The 14,539-nt window shown below is 37.5% G+C and overlaps 1 non-coding gene across 1 annotated transcript; it reads right to left on the reverse strand.

Moving 5' to 3' along the window:
• Positions 1-396: 396 nt before the first annotated feature.
• LOC119467562 lies at positions 397-560 on the reverse strand. The gene has a single exon (XR_005196096.1). It is a non-coding gene; the product is annotated as a U1 spliceosomal RNA (small nuclear RNA).
• Positions 561-14,539: the final 13,979 nt, after the last annotated feature.

Consider the following 14,539-nt stretch of genomic DNA (forward strand, 5'->3'; position numbering starts at 1 on the left):
CTGTGTGGCCATATGAGTGCAGCGGCTCCTAATTCTCCATTTTGCTGAATATCACTCTTCTCATTTTATGATTTTTATCCACTGGCTTTTGATTAGTATGATAAAGTATGTTAAATATTTACCTAAGACTAAACCTTTTCTAGCTGATGTTTTATTTAAGGTTTTACATCTGTTTGAATGTGTACGGCATTTTTCTTTTTTATCTATTTGCTATATCAGTTTTGCTATCGGTATCATGTGAACTTTAATGTTTGCAAGTTTTTTACTCGTGTTCTGAAGCTGTTAGTTTGCTAAGGTTGTCATAATGTTATAGGAGTTGTTAAGAAATTATTTTAGGCAAATAGAAAAAGAAGTCCTTGGAAGTCTTTGTATTTTGTTTTGTTTTGTTTTTTATAACAGGGGAAAGCGCAAATGCAGTCCCCCACTATTACAAACTATGCAGTCGAGTTCCTTTCATTTGGGGAAATCGCAGGGGTCAGCACATCCAGAGTGCAATGGATAAGCCTCGCCCTGGGAAAACCACCTTCGTGATCATGGTATCTCCCCTGCCAGGTAAGTATAGTTTTTGTATTTTTTTAAAGCAACTCCAGGAACATTTCTTGTCTAGAAGGAAAGCCCCGGATCTTAGAGCCAGGCTGGCAACTTTTGATATGCAAATGCCAGCCATTAGAAACTGGGTCTGCCCAAGCATGGCGATTCCTGCTGCCTCCTTGCCCTTGCCCTGACATGTGCCTGTCAACATGGCCACCTTCATATATCCCCATCTGTAGAACATCATAGAACCCTGCATTTGCATATTAAGAGGCTGGGGTGGGAGGGCCAGATTTTTTGTGGACTATGTGAATGACCTGCCTGGTCCACCCAATCCCCTGAGCCCTATGCAAATTAGACACCACCTCCTCCAGTCTATTCATAAGCAGCCGCTTTTCCATGGCACATGGGGTCTCCTTTCTGGGCTTTGGAGCCCCCCTTCCTCTGTCTGTGTACAGAGGAGCTTCTTCCTTCTTTCTTCTCCCTTCTTTCTTGCCTATTAAACTCTCCATTTTATAAATGTCCATATTGTTTTATCCAATTTGGCTGAGACAAGAGCCCTGGTGTTCCTCCACTCATTGGAGCCATATCAATATCAACAGACCAAAGACTTGGGTGAAATAAACAAGAGAAATTCACTTCTCACAGTTCTAAAGGGATAGAAGTACAAGATCAAGGAATCTACAAGTTTAGTTTTTTTCTAAGGCCTCACTCCTTGGTTGCAATGGCTGTCGTCTTGCTGTGTCCTTGCATGGTCTTTTATCTGTGCCCACATGTTCTTGCTATCACTGTGTGTGTGCAAGATTTCTCTTCTTATAAGAACACTAGTCAGATTAAATTAGGTCTCAAAACTAATGGCTTCATTTTGACTGAATTACATCTTTAGGGGCCACATTTGAATAATACATTCTGAGATATGGAGTGCTAGAGTATCAACATTTGAATTTTGGGGGAACACAATTCAGACCATCACAGAAAGAGTTAAAATAATACTGGATTCGTCTGTGTTCTAATGATTTAATATAATTGACCTACAAAGAAATTCCATGACTGTTAAGTTTTAAGTAGTTCTTTGACTACATTTTCAAATCCAATTTCTCCAATGACATTTTGTCTGCTTAGATTTTCTAGCTTTTTAAAGAAACAATTTTGCCATTTTATATTTCCCAGGAAATCAGGTATTTCATCTATATCTCTGATATTATTTTCATAAACTCGAATTAATAATGTTCTTATATCATTTTGTCTTCTTCTGTATCAGTGTCATTTTCCCATTTATATTTTTTAACGTGTGCATTTTGTGCTTTCTTCTTTTCTCAAATATTTAGGCAAGTTTGTGATTTATCTATATTTAAAGAACAAATTATTTGATTTACTTATGTGTCTACTGTTTATTTTTCATTTTTTAAAAATTTTCGTGGTGGTCAATATTCTGGTTTAAAACTATGATACCCTGTAGTCTTGAGTTCACCCTGGGACTGTGTGAGAAATAAATAAATGCTTCACAAGGTAAAGAATTGTAGTATTGGTAATATAAGAGCCAGATATTATATCAAATGGCATGAAAATAGATCCTGAACATGTATGATTTCAGACAAGTTATTTAAACTTCAATATCTTGGTTATTTACAAAAGAAGTGTAGTGTACCTATCAATGTGGGTGATGAAAGGACTACATAAGATGGTAGAGGAGTTAAGAGGAGAAATTCTGCAGAGTGATTGGTCTTAAATCCTCAATCTATTTACTCTCTGTGTGACTGTGTTTAAATGATTTATCATTTCTCAGCCTGAGTTTCCTCATTTGTAAAATAGAAATAATAATACTTACCCAGGCTACTTTTGAAAAATGATTAGAATTAATATTTTTAAGCATTTCAGAGAATGGCCCTTAGTAAAATAGTAAAATAAATGAAGGGTCTCGGCATTGTTGTCAAAACTCATCTGAATGTTATACAATTTTTTTTTTTTCTGTAGTATCTGTTCTACTCTATTGGTCTATACATCTTTCTTTATGCCAGTCCCAGACTATTTTGATCGCTTTAGTTTTGTAATATGTTTGCTATCAGAAAGTATAAGAGCTCCGATTTCCTTTCAATATTGCTTGAGATATTTGGTGTCCCATGAAATTTTATATTAATTTTAGAACGTATATCTCTATTTTTGCGAAAACTTCATTGGAATTTTGAAAAATATTTATTTTACTTTAGGTTCTGGGGTGCATGTGCAGGTCATGTAGGGTTGCTGCTTAGGTGTATACTATATCCTGCATTTCTCCACAAATTATCCCTCCCCACCCTTCCCACCCCCCACTGTCCCACCCCTAGCCCCGCTAACTGCCCCCAGTGTGTGCTGCTCCTCTCCCTGAATCCATGTGATCTCATTGTTCAACACCCGCCTATGAGTGAGAACATGTGGTGTTTGGTTTTCTGTTCTTGTGTCAGTTTGCTGAGAATGATGGTTTCTAGATTCATGCAAGTCCCTACAGAGGACACAAACTCATCATTTTTTTATGGCTGTGTAGTATTCCATGGTTTATACGTGCCACATTTTCTTTGTCCACTCTATCATGGATGGGCCAGTTCTTTGCTATGGGAAACAGGGCTGCAATGAACATACGTGAGCATGTGTCTTTTTAGTAGAACCATTTATAGTTCTTTGGGTATATACCCGGTAATGGGATTGCTGGGTCAAATGGAATTTCTATTTCTAGATCCTGGAGAAATTGCCACACTGTCTTCCACAATGTTTGAACTAATTTACACTCCCACCAACTGTGTAAGAGTGTTCCTATTTCTCCACATCCTCTCCAGCATCTGTTGTCTCCAGATTTTTTAATGATCGCCATTCTAACTGGTGTAAGATGATATCTCAATGTGGTTTTGATTTGCATTTCTCTAATGACAAGTGATGGTGAGCATTTTTTCATATGTTTGTTGGCCTCATATATGTCTCTTTTGGAAAGTATCTGTTCATATCCTTTGCCCAATTTTGAATGGGGTTGTTTGCTTTTTTCTTGTATATCTGTTTTAGTTCTTTCTAGATTCTGGATATTAGCCTTTGGCAGATGGGTAGACTGCAAAATTTTTTCCCATTCTGTTGGTTGCCAGTTCTCTCTAATGATGGTTCATTTTGCTGTACAGAAGCTCTGAATTTTAATTAGATCTCATTTGTCTATTTTGGCTTTTATTGCCATTGCTTTTGGTGTTTTAGTCATGAAGTCCTTGCCTATGCTTATGTCCTATATGGTTTTGCCTACATTTTCTTCTAGTGTTATTATGGTGTTAGGTTTTATATTTAAATCTTTAATCCATCTGGAGTTAATGTTAGTGTAAGGCGACAGGAAGGGGTCCAGTTTCTGCTTTCTGCACATTGCTAGCCAGTTTTTCCATTACCATTTGTTAAACATGCAGTCCTTTCCCCATTGCTTATTTTTGTCACATTTGTCAAAGATCAGATGGTTGTAGATGTGTGGTGTTGATCCGGAGGGCTCTGTTCTGTTCCATTGGTCTGTTTTGGTACCAGTACCATGCTGTTTTGATTACTGTAGACTTGTAGTACAGTTTGAAGTCCAGCAGTGTGATGCCTCTGGCTTTGTTCTTTTTGCTTAGGATTGTCTTGGCTATGCGGGCTCTCTTGTGGTTCCATATGAATTTTAAAGTAGTGTTTTCCAGTTCTGTGAAGAAGGTCATTGGTAGCTTGATGAGGATAGTTTGAATCTGTAAATTACTTTGGGCAGTATGGCCATTTTTATGATATTGATTCTTCCTAACCATGAGCATGGAATGTTTTTCCATCTGATTGTGTCCCCTCTTATTTCATTGAGCAGTGGTTTGTAGTTCTCCTTGAAGAGATCCTGTACGTCCTTTGTTAGATGTATTCCTAGGTATTTTCTTCTCTTTGTATCAATTGTGAATGGGAGTTGGCTCTTGATTTGGCTCTCTGTTACTCTGTTATTCGTATATAGGAATGCTTTTGATTTCTGCACATTGATTTTGTATCCTGAGACTTTGTCGAAGTTGCTTATCAGTTTGAGAAGATTTTGGGCTGAGACGGTGGGGTCTTCTAAATATACAATCATGTAGTCTGCAAATAGAGACAGTTTGACTTCCTCCTTTCCTAATTGAATACCCTTTATATGTTTTTCTTGCCTGATTGCTCTGGCTAGAACTTCAAATACTATATTGAATAGGAGTGTTGAGAGAGGGCATCCTTGTCTAGTGCCTGATTTCAAAGGGAATTCTTCCAGCTTTTGCCCATTCAGTATGATATTGGCTGTAGGTTTGTCATAAATAGCTTTTATCATTTTTTGATACGTTCTGTCTATACCTAGTTTATTGAGAGTTTTTAGCATGGAGGGCTGCTGAATTTTGTCCAAAGGCTTTCTCTGCATCTATTGAGATAATCATGTAGTTTTTTCTTTGGTTTCATTTATGTAATGGATTATGTTTACGGACTTGTGTATGTTGAACCAGCCTTGCATCCCAGGGATGAAGCCTACTTGATTGTGATGAATAAGCTTTTTGATGTGCTTTTGCATTTGGCTTTCCAGTATTTTATTGAAGATTTTTATGTCAAAGTTCATCATGAATAATGGCCTGAGGTTTTCCTTTTTAGTTGAGTCTGCCTGGCTTTGGTATCAGGATGATGTTGGTCTTATAAAATGAGTTAGGGAGGATTCCCTCTTTTTGTACTGTTTGATGTAGTTTCAAAAGGAATGGAACAAGCTCCTCTTTGTACGTCTGGTAAAATTTGAGTGTGAACCCGTCTGGACCTGGACTTTTTTGTTTGGTAGGCTATTGATTGCTGCCTCAACTTCAGCCATTGTTATTGGTCTATTCAGGGTTTCAACTTCCTCCTGGTTTAGTCTTTGTAGAGCACAAGTGTCCAATAATTTATCCATGTTTTCCTGGTTTATGTGCATAGAGCTGTTTGTTGTAATCTCTGATGGTAGTTTGTATTTCTGTGGGATCAGTGGTGATATCCTCTTTATCTTTTTTATTGCATCTGTTTGATTCTTCTCTCTTTTCTTTTTTATTAGTCTGGATAGCAGTCTGCCTATTTTGTTGATCTTTTCAAAAAACCAGCTCCTGGATTTATTGATTTTTTGAAGGGTTTTCTGTGTCTCTATCTCCTTCAGTTCAGCTCTGATTTTAGTTATTTCTTGTCTTCTGATAGCTTTTGAGTTTTTTTGATCTTCCTCCTCTAGCTCTTTCAATTTTGATGATAGGGTGTCAATTTTAGATCTTTCCTTTTTTCTCATGTGGGCACTTATTGCTATAAATTTCCCTCTTAACACTGCTTTAAAGGTATCCCAGAGATTCTGGTAAGTTGTGTCTTCATTTTGATTGGTTTCGAGGAACATCTTTATTTCTGCCTTCATTTCATTGTTTGTCCAGTCGACACTTAGAAGCAAGTTGTTCAGTTTCCAAGTGCTTGTGTGGATTTGAGTGTTTCTTAATCCTGAGTTCTAATCTGATTGTGCTGTGGTCTGATAGACTTATGATTTTCATTCTTTTGCATTTGCTGAGGCATGATTTGCTTCCAATGATGTGGTCAATTTTAGAGTAAGTGTGATGTGGTGCTGAGAAAAATGTATATTCTGTGGATTTGTTGTGGAGAGCTCTGTATATGTCTATTAGGTCTACTTGGTCCTCCTCTGCATTCAAGTTCTGAATGTCCTTGTTAATTATCTGTCTCGTTGACAGTGGAGTGTTGAAATCTCCCACTATTATTGTGTGGGAGTCTAAATCTCATTTTAGGTCATTGAGAACTTGCTTTATATATCTGGGTATTCCTGTGTTAGGTGTGTATATATTTAGGATAGTTATCTCTTCTTGTTAGATTGATCCATTTTCCATTATGTAATGCTCTTCTTTGTCTCTTTTGATCTTTGTTGGTTTGAAGGCAGTTTTATCAGAGACTAGTATTGCAACTCCTGATTTTTTTTGTTGTTGTTCTCCATTTGCTTGGTAAAACTTCTTCCATCCCTTTATTTTGAGTCTGTGTGTGTCTTTTTATGTGAGATGGCTTTCCTGAATACAGCTCATCAATCTGTCTTGACTTTTTATCCAGTTTGCCAGTCTGTGTCTTTTGATTGGGGCATTTAGGCTATTTACATTTAAGGTTAATATTGTTATGTGTGAATTTGATCCTGCCATTTTGTTACTGGCTGGTTTTCTTGCCCAATAGTTGACTCATTCTCTTCATTGCATCCTTGGTCTTTGCCATTTGGCATGCTTTTGCAGTGGCTGGTACTTTTCCTTTCCATGCTTAGCGTTTCTTTCAGGAGCTCTTGCAAGGCAGGTCTGGTGGTGACTAAATCTCAGTAATTGCTTGTCCATAAAGGATTTTATTTCTCCTTCACTTATGAAGCTTAGTTTGACTGGATATGAGATTCTGGGTTGAAAGTTCTTTTCTTTAAGGATGTTGAATCTTGGCCCCCACTCTCTTCTGGCTTGTAGGGTTTCTGCTGAGAGATCCACTGTGAGTCTGATTGGCTTCCCTCTGTGGGTGACCTGACCTGTCTCTCTGGCTGCCCTTAGCATTTTTTCCTTCATTTCAACCCTGGTGAATCTGACAATTATGTGTCTTGCTGTTGCTCTTCTTGAGGAATATATTTGTGGAGTTCTCTGTATTTCTTTGATTTGAATGTTGGACTGCCCTGCTAGGCTTGGGAAGTTCTCCTGGATAATATCATGGAGCACGTTTTCCAGCTTGGATTCATTCTCTCCATCATATTCAGGTACACCGATCAAGTGTAGATTAGGTCTTTTCACATAATCCCATATTTCTTCGAGGCTTTCTTCATTTCTTTTCACTCCTTTTTCTCTTGTCTTGCCTTCTCTTTTTATTTAATTGAGTTGATCTTCAATCTCTGATGATATCCTTTCTTCTGCTTGATAGATTCAGCTATTAAAACTTGTGTTTGCTTCACATGGTTCTCGTGCTGTGTTTTTCAACTTCACAAGTCGTTTATGTTCTTTTCTCAGCTGGGTATTCTAGTTAGCATTTTGTCTAACCTTTTTTCAAGGCTTTTGGTTTCTTCGCATTGAGTTATAACGTGTTTTTTTTTTAGCTCAGAAAAGTTTGTTATTATCCACCTTCTGAAGCCTGTTTCTGTCAATTCATCGCACTCCTCAGTCAGTCAAGCTGTGTTCCCGTGTTGTTGAGGAATTGTCATCCCTTGAAGGAGAAGAAGTGTGCTGCTCTTTGACGGTTTCATCTTTTTTGTGCTGGCTGTTTTTTCCCATCTTCATGGATTTACCTGGCTGTGATCTCAGGGAGGCTGCTTGATGAGGTCACTTGTCTGCCTGTCAAGGTGCTACTGGGTTTCTAGGGACTCCTTCAGGTTGCTAGGTAAGCTCCCTGTGTCTCTTTTGTTTACACTGGGAGATTAGGCCCGCCTCTTCTGCTGACCTGGAGGCGGTGCTGGGTGGTGAAGAACACTGTCTGTTGCTACATAGACTTCCTGTGTTTTTTGTTAAAGCATGAAACCTTGTGCTACCCCTTTTTTTTTGCATTTTAGGTTTGGGGGTACATGTGAAGAACAAGATTGTTGCATAGGTACACACATGGCAGTGTGATTTGCTGCCTTCCTCCCTATCACCTATATCTGGCATTTCTCCCCATGCTATCTATCTCTCCCCAACTCCCCACCCCCTGCTGTCCACCCCGACAGAACCCAGTGTGTGATGCTCCCCTCCCTGTGTCCGTGTGTTCTCATTGTTCAATACCCACCTATGAGTGAGAACATGTGGTGTTTGATTTTCTGTTCTTGTGTCAGTTTGCTGAGAATGATGGTTTCCAGGTTCATCCATGTCCCTACAAAGGACACAAATTCATTGTTTTTGATGGCTGCATAATATTCCATGGTGTATATGTGCCACATTTTCCCTCTCCTCAAGCAGCTCCCTGACCCCCATATAAACAGAGTCACCTCATAAAGGAGAGCTCAGACTTACATCTGGTGGGTATCCTTCTGGGACAAAGATAGCAGAAGAAGAAACTCGCAGCAACCCTTACTGTTCTGCAGCTGCTGCAGGTGATCCCAGGCAAGCAGAGCCTGGAGTGGACCTCAGCAGTCCTACAGCAGAAGGGCCAGACTGCTAGAAGGAAAACTAAGAAACAGAAAGAAATAACTTCATCATCAACAAACTGGATGTCCACTCAGAGACCCAATCTGAAAGTCAACAACTACGAAGACAACAGGTGGATAAACCCACAAAGATGGGAAGAAACCAGCACAAAAAGGATGAAAACACCCAAAACCAGAACGCCTCTCCTCCTACAAGGGATCACAACTCCTCACCAGCAAAGGAACAAGGCTGGATGAAAAATGAGTGTAATGAATTGACAGAATCAGGCTTCAGAAGGTGGGTAATAAGAAACTTCTGTAAGCTAAAGGAACATGTTCTAACCCAATGCAAAGAAACTAAGAACCTTGAAAAAAGATTTGATGAAATGCTAACCAGAATAAACAACTTAGAGAGGAATATAAGTGAATTGATGGAGCTGAAAAACACAACACGAAAACTTTGTGAAGCATACACAAGTTTCAGCAGCCAAATTGACCAAGCAGAAGAAAGGATATCAGAGGTCGAAGGTCAACTCAATGAAATAAAATGAGAAGGCAAGATTAGAGAAAAAAGGGTAAAAAGGAATAAAAAAAATCTCCAAGAAATATGGGACCATGTGAAAAGACCTAATCTACGTTTGATAGGTGTACCTGAATGTGACGAAGAGAATGAATCCAAGCTGGAAAATACTCTTCAGTATATCATCCAGGAAAACTTCCCCAACCTAGCAAGGCAGGCTAATATTCAAGTCCAGGAAATACAAAGAACACCACAAAGATATTCCTCAAGAATAGCAACCCTGAGGCACATAATCATCAGATTTGCCAGGGTTGAAATGAAAGAAAATGCTAAGGGCAGCCAGAGAGAAAGGTTGGGTTACCCACAAAGGGAAGCCCATCAGACTCACAGCATATCTCTCAGCAGAAACCCTAATAGCCAGAAGAGAGTGGGGGCCAATATTCAACATCCTTAAAGAACTTTCAACCCAGAATTTCATATCCAGCCAAACTAAGCTACATAAATGAAGGAAAAATAAAATCCTTTGCAAACAAGCAAGCACTCAGAGATTTCATCACCACCAGGCCTGCTTTACAAGAGCTTCTGAAAGAGGCACTAAACATAGAAAGAAACAACCAGTACCAGTCACTCCAAAAACATACCAAATGGTAAAGAGCATCAACACAATGAAGAAACTGCATCAGCTAACGGGCAAAACAGCCAGCTAGCATTAAATGGCAGGATCAAATTCAGACATAACAATATTAACCCTAAATGTAAATGGGCTAAATGCCACAATCAAAAGACACAGACTGGCAATTTGGATAAAAAGCCAAAACTAATCGGTGTGCTGTATCCAGGAAGCCTATCTCACATGCAAGGACACACTAAGGCTCAAAATAAAGGGATGGAGGAAGATTTACCAAGCAAATGGAGAGCAAAAAAAAGCAGGAGTTGCAATTCTCATCTCTGATAAAACAGACTTTAAAGCAACAAAGATCAAAAGAGACAAAGAAGGACATTACATAATGGTAAAAGGATCAATGCAACAAGAAGAGCTAACCATCCTAAATATATATGCACCCAATACAGGAGCACCCAGATACATGAGGCAAGTTCTTAATGACTTACAAAGAGTTCTTAATGACTCCCACACAATAATAGTGGGAGACTTTAACACCCCATTGTCAATATTAGACAGATCAACTAGACAGAAAATTAACAAGGATATCCAGGACTTGAACTCAGACCTGGACCAAGCAAGCCAAATAGACATTTACAGAACTCTCCACCCCAAATCCACAGAAAATACATTCTTCTCAGCACCACATCACACCTACTCTAAAATTGACCACATAATTGGGAGTAAATCACTCCTCAGCAAATGCAAAAGAACAGAAATCGTAACAAACAGTCTCTCAGACCACAGTGCAATCAAGTTAGAACTCAGAATTCAGAAAGTAACTCAGAACCGCACAGCTTCATGGAAACTGAACAACTTGCTCTTGAATGTTGACTGGATAAACAGTGAAATGAAGGCAGAAATAAAGATGTTCTTCGAAACCAACGAGAATGAAGACACAACATACCAGAATCTCTGGGACACATTTAAAGCAGTCTCTAGAGGAAAATATATAGCAATAAGTGCCCGCATGAGAAGCAAGGAGAGATCTAAAATCAACACCCTATAGTCCTACCCCTTTAATGGTTGGTTATGTCTTTCCTCCACAGGGCTGGATCATTCAGAGTTCAGCTCAGTCTGTGGCACTGGCTGCGTAACCCACTCGGGTTAGTGCTTCAGCCCTCTGGGTTTTGTTGGGGAGGGTAGGGACCCACCCAGCCGCATCACCTGTGTCCCCACTTTCAGCTCCCTCTCTCTGGTCATGGGGGAGGGGCACACCCAGCTCCTCTGTGTTCAGCTCCCTCTCTCTCCGGGCAGGGGCAGGGGGTGATAGCTCAGTCCCCAGGCTCTCCTGGCCAGCTTCTGGGTCTGCTTAGATCTGTGTACCAATTTGGGACACCATTCTGGATCATTATTCAACTCTGCACTTGTAATTCCCAGTGCTTGATTTGCTAAGATCCCTTGTTCTGTGTATTGCTTAGGCTTTGGGGGAAGCACTGTATCTGGACTGGAGTGCCAGAAGGGAAGCCTTGGACTCTCCAGTCAGATGCACTTTCTGGGTGAAGCAGCACACCTCCCTGTCTCAGTCTGCCCTGCCTGGGTTTTGCTCACCGTCAAACCAGACCTGTTGAAATGCACCTGGTACCTCAGTTGGAGCTAGGAGATCTCTGGATTTCTGTGTGTCTCTCACTGGGTGTTGTGCACCGGAGTTGTGTCTATTTGGCCATCTTCACTCCTTGAAAAATATTTTATTTAATGATTAGATTTCTTTGGATACTACAGCAACATCTTAACAATATGAACACAAGAAAATCCATGAACACAAGATATATTCCTACTTATTGGTGTCTTTTTCAATTTTATTCAGCCATATTTTTTAGTTTTGAGTGTACAAGTTTTTCACCTTTTAAAGTTTACTCCTAAGTAGCTTTATTATTTCTGATGCTATTTTAAATGAACATGTTGTCTTGATTTTCTTTTCAGATGTTTCATTGGTAGTATACAGAATAGCCACTGATATTAGTGGGTTCACTTTTTTATCTTGCACTTTTGCTAAATTGATTAGTTCTAAGAGGTTTTTTTTTTAGAATATTTAGGGTTATCTATATATAGATTACGCCATCTTCAATCTATCTACAATGAAAATCCTTTTTCTTTTCCAACTTGGATGTCTTTTATTTCTTTGTTTTTCTTTTTCTTGCCTAAATGCTCTAGCTAAACTTTCCATTGCTTTGTTGAATAGAAGCAGCAAAAACTGGCATCTTTGTTTTGTTAATGTATTCTTAATACATTAAATCAATTTAAAACATTTTATTAATATATTAAAATTAATATAAAACATTTTATTGCTATTAATATTAAAATTAATATAAAACATGTTAATATTGAATTAATATTAATGTTAAAAAATTTTACTGTTTTATTAAAAGGCATTAACAATTATTGTAGCAATAAAATATTCAGACATGAAAGTTGTTTGTATATAATAGACACAATCTATAAGCAAGTTTGTAAAGAATATTGAATATTCCTCTGACATGTGACATATAGAATTTGGACATGGACAGCACATAATTTACATTATTTTTGTGACAATCAAAGATTAAGTATTTTTAAAATTAGTCCTATTAGCAGAGTTTATAATAAAAAAACCACACTATAAAAATAGTGTAATTGTCTTAAACTATATATAATATTGCTTGCATATTTAGTTTGCAGAACATTTCACGTATATACTGCATAGTTTAAATTTTAAGGTGCATAAAAACTGTATATCTCATTCATACAATGAATTGATTGGCTGTAGCATGAGTCCAAAACTTTCTTAGAAAAAAAAAGATACATTCTCAAATAAATATGCATACTTCAAAAAAAAGCTACATTTAAGTAATTAATATAATGTATCAAAAAATATAATTGTGTCCTCTGTTTCATGTTGTTATACTTGAATAATATATGATAGATGTATCTCAAAATAAAAACATGAGTACCACGCTAGTTTTCCTACCTTTCCAGACTGGACCAGGGTTTATCTATCTTGCATATGTTGATTGATGTCTTATGTCTCCCTAGAATCTATAAAACCAAACTCTGTTCTAACTACCTTGGGCACATTTCATCAGGGCCTCCTGAGTCCGTGTCCTGGGCGCTCATCCTCAACCTTGCCAAAACAAACTTTTTAAATTAACTGAGACGTGTCTCAGATTTTGGAGTTCATATATTCTTCAACAAAAATACCTCATCATATCTTTAACTTTCATTACATCTCTTATTTTATGGCAATGTTTACCTTGTTTTATATATAACCTTTAAATAAGGCTTGAATTAGACAAAAGATATTTCCCTTTTAATGATAACTTTTACAAAAAACAGTTTTCTATATTTTTTCAATTGGAAATTACTCAGATACCTGATATCAGTTAATAACCTTTATATCCAAAATTATGACATTTGCTTACAACATTTATTAAATTACATTTGCCTGATTAATTTTAGTATTAATAGTTTACCTAGTTAACTTTAAATACTATCACAGTTTTTGTAAGTAATTTCCCTATTATCTGTTTTTATAGCTATGACTTTAAGGTATTTACTTAAGAAAATTAAAGTTTAATATAAGGGTATTATTTTTACCACTCAGGATTTAGCTGTTTTCATTGAACCAACAATATTCCATGTCTTATTAATAAAAAATTACCCAAGCAAATATCATTCTGTCTTTGGTTGAGTTTTATACTTATATAACCCTTACAGCAAGTCATATAGTATTCTTCAGGAATAAGCATCTTGATCAACAAATGCAAACAAAAAAAATGCTAACAATTCTTAAGAAATTTCTAATATTATTTGATATGTTTTGGCTGTGTCCCCACCCAAATCTCAACTTGAATTGTATCTCCCAGAATTCCCATATGTTGTGAAAGGGGCCCTGGGTGGGGGGCGGGTAACTGAGTCATGGAGGCTGGTCTTTCCTGTGTTATTCTTGTGATAGTGAATAAGTCTCATGAGATCTGATGGGCTTATCAGGGGTTTTCACTTTTGCTTCTACCTCATTTTCCCTTGCTGCCACCATGTAAGAAGTGTCTTTTGCCTCCTGCCATGATTCTGAGGCCTCCCAGCCATGTGGAATTGTAAGTCCAAATTTTCTCCCCAGTCACAGGTATGTCTTTATCAGTAGCATAAAAACGGACTAATACATACTTTAAAGCCAACTGATTGATTAAAGATTTTAGTTAAGTCATGTGAACCTGAAAAAGCATTTAGTTAGGCTTTTAAGTATTTGATTTAGGTGCTTTTTTTTTAAGCCAATTAATTAAAACACTTTTATATATTTTCAGTAGTAAGACATTACACAACACATAAATACATAGATGTATTAGGCATGCTGAATCTTATAAATTCGTAAGACCCCTTTTCTTTCTCTTTTTTATTTCCCTATCTTAGGCTTTCAAATTCTTGATAACCTGTTTCAGTACCTTAGGTAGTTGTCAGCTAACTAGCCTTAACTTTGAATATTAAAGGAAACAACACTTAGGTCAAAATCAGGTACCAAAATTTCCAACTCAAGTTACAAAGAAAACAATTCTGGTGGGCTAGAAAAAAATTAAAATGGATTTACTTGTCAATTAAGCATAGAATAATAGAAATTATAAAGGATTTTTAAATACACACACACACACGCACGCACCCAATAGCTTTTACTTGGGAACTCTAACCATGAGAACAATACAAATTCACCAGCGTGAAAAAAAAAAAAAAAAAAACTTGGGAACTCTAACCATGAGAACAATACAAATTCACCAGCGTGAAAAAA

Source organism: Cebus imitator, unplaced genomic scaffold (assembly GCF_001604975.1).
Source record: "Cebus imitator isolate Cc_AM_T3 unplaced genomic scaffold, Cebus_imitator-1.0 Scaffold305, whole genome shotgun sequence".
Classification (NCBI taxonomy): domain Eukaryota; kingdom Metazoa; phylum Chordata; class Mammalia; order Primates; family Cebidae; genus Cebus; species Cebus imitator.